The sequence below is a fragment of the Suricata suricatta genome, chromosome 4, assembly GCF_006229205.1.
Source record: "Suricata suricatta isolate VVHF042 chromosome 4, meerkat_22Aug2017_6uvM2_HiC, whole genome shotgun sequence".
NCBI lineage: Eukaryota > Metazoa > Chordata > Mammalia > Carnivora > Herpestidae > Suricata > Suricata suricatta.
In genome coordinates this window covers 69660272-69668622 of record NC_043703.1, presented here as the reverse complement: position 1 = coordinate 69668622, position 8351 = coordinate 69660272, and the positions used below count along the sequence as shown (strand labels likewise).

Below are 8351 nucleotides of genomic sequence, written 5' to 3'. Positions count from 1 at the left end.
CCTCACAGAGGGGTCGGGTCTGAGACACGAACTACTTGTAGTTTTACCCACAATCTAAGTAAGAGAATTGAAGGCTCCCCCCGCCCAGGGAACCTAAAAAGGAGGGGAGAAGCAGCATTACCTTCTCGGCTCAGTGGCGGAGGCCTAGAGATTTTCTGAGATCAGAGAAATGACTTGTCCCAACCAAGAGGACATCCAATAGGGACAAGGAGGGGTGGCCCTTTTGGGCACCTGCAGAAAGCTCGGGACACAAAATATGAATAAAGGGTTAAACCTAAAAAGGCCTGGGAGGTGAGAGCAGACATCGAGCCACACAGGCTTCTCTAAGGAACAAAACAAAACAAAGAAAAGTCCCAACACAATCTATGAGCATTCATGTCAAAAGAATTTAAGAGTGGAAGAATTTACTGTGAAGTAATCCTTCTGAATGTTAAGAGTTTAAATTTGGGAAAGGCATGGGAAAATTAGAGAACATCTGTGAAGAGGAAACAAACCAGCTCAGGGGTGGGAAATCAAACTAACGAAGAAGAGGGACAGAGATGTCAAAAGCATTCACTCTCCATAAAAGCAGGTGAGCGGCAGTTCAGTCCTCATAATACTCCAGTGTCTTCAGAAATTCTAGGCACATGGTGCTGAGTTTTGTCTAATGTGGGTCTTTCTGGACCTTATCCCGAGAGACGTAGTTACCAAAGCCCTGAGTTAATATGAACACAAGTTTCATCCGCACAGCCCTCCTGCTCCTCTGTGCGAAACCCACGAAAGGGCTGTTGTCACAATAGGCTTTCCACACGCCCTGAAGTAAGGACGGCTGGGGTGCCCCTCCTCTGTCCCCCCATTCCATCTGGCCTGAGTGCTGAGTCTGAGCTTGGGGTCCAGAAGCTTCTGGCCAGCTTTCTGAGAAGATGGGCAGTTTGAGTCTAGTCTAGCCCCTCGCAGGAGCTGGGTCCCAAGGGTCCTACCCCTGCCGACTGGGAAGAGGCAAAGCAACAGCCGCCTTGGCTTTGCTCGCCTCCCGCCAGTGGCCAAGCCCAGCTGGAAGCAAGAAGAGAAACGAGCTGAGGGCATGGGGCTGGACACCATCCACAGGGCACAGCCTCTGGGGCACAGAGAGGAGCAGAGAAAGGCCGAGGATGTATAGGGAGTTGGGGGACAACAGGAAGTCACCCAGCACAGATGGTAAAAGAAATAAAAAAAGGAGCCAGGATAGGAAATGACTGCAGCATTCAGCTTATCCCAGAGCACTTGTGTGGAAAAGTAAGCCCCAACCAGACTTCAGACCCAGCAGACTCATGCGGTCCAGAATATTTTCAAGTAACGCACAAGCCACTTATGGTCCTGCTCCTGCAGTCACCCTCCAAGACCCAAGGAGACACGATGGCTGTGATGCAGAGCCTCTCAGCCCACGATAGCCTGGGAGAACAAACGAATGAGAATCTGGAGGAATCCACTCTGTGGCAATATCCTGAGAGCACAGCTCCGATGCTGGCGCCCCCAGCCCTGCGGTACATGGCTCAGAGAATCTGACATAACCATCATTCCATTTCACAAATGCCGTTTCATCTCCTCCCCTATTGATGCCTACTCTTTTCCTGACATTATGCTATAAGAACTCAATGAATTCAGTCCTCTGCTTGCAGACAAGCCCATCTATTTAGCAGAGATGGGAGACCCAGAGAGAGAGAGAGAGAAGCTATACTTGGGACGTAGGAAAGACAGAGTGCATCCAGTCACAAAGAGCACATCCACTGAAGATGCCTAACATTTCTGATGGAGCAGAAAAATCTCCTAATATTAATAGCGATCATTTCAGCTTCACTTAACTATGGTCCCTAGGAGACGGATGGTGCATTACTGCCCCAAACCCAAAAAAACCCCGCAGCAAAACAGACTTTCCCACTAGAGCCAGAGCAGTCAGTTTCATGTTAATTGAAGAAAGCCAACTTCAAGAATGACTGAATGTGGAGGCTTTATTCAAACCAAATCAGGAGCCTTAGCTGTGCTTGCAGACATTGTCTCCTCCTGTCTCTGTTCGGGGCGCCATCTAGTGTCCTCCAGCCTGTACTACACTCTCCCGCTGGCTTCTTGAAAAAGACTTGTCTTGTAAGGAACCGGTTTCATAGAAAATCATGAGACTTGATAGGAGAAAAAAAAGTTGGCCTCTCTGATAGACTTTTTTTCAAAAGTGGTTGAGCAATAAAGACTTCCCATTTATTGGATTTCACACATGATTTTGCTTGAGCCAAACCAAAGACTCGTGACTTTTAAAAACAATGAATAGGCAGTACAGAGTGGGCAATTTTCTCACGGCTGTATTTAGGAAAGATGTCTGTGTGCACACATACAAAGCTGGCTGATTTGTATATTGGATTAGCAGTGCACATTTTTCAGGGTGGGGTGTCTTACTTATTCTAGCACTGTTAGGGACTGAACTATGCACCCCCCCATTCAAATAAGTACTCCCAGAACCTCAGAATCTGCAAGCCAAGGGAAGAGGCCTCATGAGACACCCACCCCTTGATACCTTGAACTTGGACATCCAGCCTCCAAGTTCTTGTAGCCCCCAGGCTACAAGAAAATGAATTTGTCTTGTTCAAGCCCTACGGTCTATCCTGTTATTACAGCAGCCCTAACAAACTAATTCAGTCCCTAAATGCGTTTTGTCCCCACAAGCTGGGCAAGCGTCAGGACACCGGACACACTGAAGGTAAGAGCAACTGATACAAATTCTGCATCCCTTCATTGTCTACACAACGCATCCTGAACCCTGAGGTGTCGGGCAGCGGCTTTAGAACACCCTGTGCCCATTCCTCACCCCTATCAGTTGGGAAGCTATTAAGAGTTAAAACTGTCCCCTAAGACTCAGTTCCTAGATGGAGGTTTAGAGGAATCAACATCTTCGCTCAGTGGAGGGACTTAGGTGACAGATCTGCCTTTGACCAACAATTAGGTGGGTAAACTCTGACAAGTCACTGTATGTCTGTGAGTCCCAATTTTGTCCTCTGTAAAATGAGGGTGATCGGCTTGCTAGGAAAATCATATGTGCTCATTCAGTATGAGGCTTAGCCCAACCCCTGACACGGAAGTGTTCAGCATGCTTCCACTAGCCACGCCTACCCGGGCACGGGGACATCAGAATGCCCAAACTTCCTAAGGTGAAGGTGTGCAGAACCTCCGAGCCCCACCCCATCCCCATCTTCCAGGGAGAAGTGAGAGCAGCTGCTTCTGCGGGTGCAGACTGTGCTCTCCCTCCGCTTGCCACAGTCCCCAGGGGACGGAAGTCCCGGATAAAGGCCAAGTTTAGAAAATCCCTTCCGGTGACTTTTGATTTCCATAACCTCAGTGAAAGATAGATCTCCTATTGAGGATAGGAGTCTTCGGCTAGAAATTTTGAAATAGTTTTTGTTGTTGTTGTTGTTGTTGTTGTTGTTGTTGTTGCTGTTTTGTTTCTTTGTTCTTTTTTTTTTTTAAGGCGTAGAAGCACCAAGCCTGCCGCGGCTGGACAAGGAAAGGCCGTGTGCTGCGAGGAGCCAGACTCCTCGGAACCGCAGCGCCAACTCAGCCACTTCCCGGTGAGATCGATCCCCGCAGGGCCGTTTCCTCCGGCCGCGCGGGCCATTAGCGGCTCGGGCGAGCCCTTCACAGAGCGCGTCACCCGGGGGGGGGGCGCTCACTGCCAGGCGCCGCGCCACCCATCTTGGGCCGGGATCGCGGCGCCGGAGCCGGGAGGACGGAGCCCTGTCCCCTGTCGCCGGCCTCCGTAGCCCCCTGGCTGCATTCCCTTGCTGGGGCTGCGGAGCCGAGGCAGGGGACGGCGCCCTTTGCCCCCGCGAGCCCGACTCCCTTCGTCGTGCGTGAAATGCACGAGGCGCGTGCGTCCCTGAGCAGGCCGTCTGTCGCATCCAGGTGCTGGCGCCCCCGCCCGGCGCTGTCCCCTAGACAGAAACCACGGCTCCGCCTGGCGGGCACCGGCTGCCTCAAGCTTCCTGGCCCCGGCATGGTTTTCATCGCCCGTGTCCGGGGCTGATTTTCAGCTTCGAACACTCTTGTCACATGCACATGCCAGGTGAGGGGTTCCCCCATTGGGTGCTCAGAGGTCTAGGTGGCAAGATTCATGCAGGTTAAGGAGGACACGAACGGGAATGCAATCAACATGCAAAAAGGGCGAGGCCTGGAACGTATCTCCCCGCAGCTCAGCGTGGAGCGATGCTGTGAACCCCGCAGGAACCTCGGTGTTTCCTCGGAGCTCCTCTTCAGGACAGAGAGGTGCTGGCGCGCTGTCTCCGGGAACGAGGATGCTTTGGCAAGGGATGAATCCCCTGCAAATGAAACCCGTTTTCTTAAATATATTGAGGCCAGAACACTGAGCTTGGAAAGGCTTATCTCTATTAAAGGAACACATACTGTAGGGTCCATGAATAGGAGGATTAAAGCCCCCATATACTTTAGAAGGTTTTATGTAGCTGCTTTGACAGAAACAAACAGAAGTAAAATGTCTGCATACAAACATCTGAAACAGCTTAGGACTCTCGGGGCACCTGGGTGGCACAGTCGGTTAAGCATCTGACTTCGGCTCAGGTCACAATCTTACAGTTCATGGGTTTGAGCCTCAAGTGGGGCTCTGTAATGAAGGCTCAGAGCCTGGAGCCTGCTTTAGATTCTCTCTTTCTCTCTCTCTCTCTCTCTCTCTCTCTCTCTGCTCTTCCCCTACTCATGCTCTGTCTCTTTTTCTCAAAAATAAATAAATAAACATTAAATAAAACAGCTTACAATTCTAAATGGCAGATCTAACCCAGCCTCATGCTGTATTCTGTTAAGAGAAACTGTAAATGTGGAAAATGGCTAAGAATGTCACCCAAATTGAAGTCATACCCCAGGCACTAGGAGAAGAGACAGCAAAGGGAGAGAAATGTATAGAATCGTTTACTTTGCAGATTAAATTGGCAGACCCTTTGAGACCAAATCAACAAGATCAGGATGTCTCTCAGGGGACCTAGGGTCCTTAACCCTCAGGAAGCCAGAGGGATAGAGACGCTGAGGGAGAAAAGGCCCCTGGGAGGCCGGGGCCAGGCTGCAAGGAAAGAAGTCTAGGACTTGGACAAGGAATGCCTGTCATTCTGAGAGCTGCCAGCCAGTGTGGATGTCGGGGCTTTCTTTCCATCCCTTGGGGTCAAAGCCAGGGCTACACTCCCTGCCTGGAGAGGACCTGGTCCCTTGGGCCTCGCCAAGTGCTTGCCTCAGAAGGACAGCCCTGAGGTCAGAGGGAAAATGGAAGTGCCCAGAACACTGATGGCTGAAATGGATCTAGGAAGTAGAGACTCTCAGAGGGGGATGGGGGTTGGGAGGAGGGGAGGAAGTTAGCTCAAATCTTCATAATTTGGGTGCACAATGGTATATATTATGCTTTAGCCTTTGTGTGACTTGAATTCAAGTCGTCAAGTATTTAGAATGCATTTTAATTTCAAAGGATGTGTAATAATTGGAAGGCTAAGAACTAAACAAAGAAGGTAATTTGCTATCCATATAATGGTGAAAGAACATAGTTTCTCACCTGAGGCTATATAACACTGAAAATAGCTGTATCATTCTATTTTTTTTCATTTTTAATGTTTATTTTTGAGAGAGACAGAGTGTGAATGGGGGAGGGGCAGAGAGAGAGGGAGACACAGAATCCGAAGCAGGTTCAGGCTCTGAGCTGTCAGCACAGAATCCGACACAGGGCTCGAACTCACAAACCATGAGATCATGACCTGAGCTGAAGTCGGATGCCCAACGGACTGAGCCACCAGGTGCCCCTGCATCCTTCCATTATTATGTATAAAATACTAAACACCTGCTGTGGCCAAACATTCTTAGAGGAAGCAGTGGAACGCTTGACATCTTTATCTATATGGAGACGAAATGGAACCCTACTTTCCACTAGTGGTTCTCCACGTGCGTTCCCAGGCCAGCAGCATCAGCATCACTTGGGTATTCATTAGACATGCAAATTCTCAGGCCTCTCCCTGAACCTACTGAGTCAGAGATTCTGAACGTGGGGTCCAGCACTCTGTTTTTAATAAGGCCTCCTGGTGATTCTGATGTCTCTTGGAATCTGAGAAGCTCTGCTTTACACAGCCCTTGCTTTTTGGAGTCGAGTATTTAACTTTGGTCTGAAAGTCAGAATAAATCCATGCATAATGAATTTAAAATAGGGTTTGGAGTACAGGAAATAAAACTTGGTAAATATACAATCATCACTTCTATATCCTACCCCGTGCAAGAAAGCTCACATAAATCCACAGAGGACCTGGGAGAAGAGACAGGATGAAAGAGGAGGAAACAGGCATAAGGGCGCTTGGACAGACCTGCCTGATGACGGGCCACGGGGATCTGCTTTCATCCGGGCTCACGGGGCCTCTCAATCACCATTCAAACTAAATGAATGCAGTGGCGCCTGAGTGGCCCAGATCTGACTTCGGCTCAGTTCATGATCTCATGGTTCATAAGTTCAAGCCCCATATCGGGCTCTCTGCTGTCAGCTCCAAGCCTGCTTCGGATCCCCTGTCCCTCCCCTATTCTCTCTCTCTCAAAAATGAATAAACATTAAAAACAAAAAAAAACCCTAGTGCATGCCAAAGTTAAAATTTATAGATTTAATTAAGTTGGCAGAAATCCCAAAAGTTGGACTGATAGATCTAAGAAGATACCAACAGTATTGGAACAATGGTTTACAGCTAACAGCATGTCATTTATTTGAGATAATGGGTTGTAGTCAAGACCAAGAAACCAAGAGACCAGTGAAAATTCATTAGAGTCTGTAAAGACAATAGACTCAGTGTCAAAGACAATACTATGATGTGACCACAGGAGAAGCCAACGAGATGCTAGGCTCTCTTCAAGCCAGGGTTGTTTTGTAAGGGGAGTGTGGTAGACTGGAAAATGCCCCTCCACAAAGATATCCACATTCTTATCCCTGGAACCAGCGAATGTTACCTTATACGGGCGGACGGTGTCTTTTCAGATATGATTAAGTTAAGGTTTTGAGGTGGGGTGATTTTCCTGAGTTTTCCACGTGCGTCCTAAATGCCATCACATGCATTCTTCTGAGAGGGAGGCAAAGGGGAATTTGGCTACACACAAAAGAGAAGGTGATGTGAAGACAGAATGGAGACAGAAGTGAAGACCCTGGCTGTGAAGACAGGAGCAATGTGGTCCCCCGCCATGGGAGATGGGCCGCCACCAGAAGCTGGAAGAGACAAGGAACAGACTCTCCTGTAGAGGGAGCACAGGTCTGCTGACACCTTGATCTTGGCCCAGTGGGACTGATTTTGAATTCCGCCCTCCAGAACCAGGAAAGAAGAAACTTTCTGTGGTGGTAAGCCACTGTGTTTGTGGTCATTTGTTAAAGCCGCTGCAGGAAACTCACACAGGGGGAAAGAAGAGTGTTCTTTTCCATCCTTCACTTAGAGGAAAAGTTAAGACCGATAGTTGGAATCTGTAGGGTGACAGATTTTAGCTTAAAATAAGGAAGCACTGGCAGGGCAAAGAGGGAATAAACAGCCTCACAAGGTAGTGAGATCACCATGGCTGGAGGTATTCAAGCAGAGGCTGAGCTGCCGTTTGTTAGGAATGTGAATACTGTAAAGAGAACGCAAGCCCCAGAGGCAGAGCGGATCCAAGGCTGTGAACGGCCCCTTTAAACCCAGACATTCTGGGCCTGGCTGATTGTACAGCAATTCTCTGTTCTCGCTGGAGCCAAGGCACACAGGAAGAAAGAAGGGACAAAAAGGTTGTAAAAGTCTGAGTGAGCAATGATTAAACCCAGGCACGGATGTGGCTTTGGAGATGGAGAGGAAGGAATGCATTTTTAAAGAGGTTTTGGAGGCTTAAGTAATCAGTCTTTGGCAGCAGCTCGAATTTGGAGAAAGAAGAATATTTATTAGGTGTCTGTGAAGAGCACTGACCCTGGAGCTGTGGGCAAGATAAACACGGATGGACACCTGTCCCCAGGAAGAGAGCAGAGCCCACGTGAAATAATGAGGGAGTAGGGTTCTCATAGTGAGGTGACTTTGATATGGGTACAAGTGTGAAAAGGGAGGGATCAGAGAAGACTAGGTTCATCAGAGGTTTTGGGGCTTTGCTTTGGAGGAAGTGGGCTTTGAAGGATGGCCAGATCTAGTTAAGAGAAGAGGAAGGAGGAGAAAATGTGAAGGCAGAGAAGTGGACGGGGCCGTGGGTACTCTGTGCTGAAGCCAGACAATGCACCCCGGTCGGGTTTGCATGGCAAACAGCAGGGGAGGGTTTGGATTCGGCTGGATAAGCGGTCCAGGCTCCAAGGCAAGGCTTGCAGCATAGGCTGCAGTTCCAGAAAC

The 8351-nt window shown here is 49.0% G+C and overlaps 1 long non-coding RNA gene across 1 annotated transcript; it reads left to right on the top strand.

Annotated features, from left to right (window-relative positions):
* Positions 1-3463: 3463 nt before the first annotated feature.
* On the top strand, positions 3464-4574 carry LOC115290829. The gene is made up of 3 exons (XR_003908237.1): positions 3464-3569; positions 3904-4063; positions 4190-4574. It is a non-coding gene; the product is annotated as an uncharacterized LOC115290829 (long non-coding RNA).
* Positions 4575-8351: the final 3777 nt, after the last annotated feature.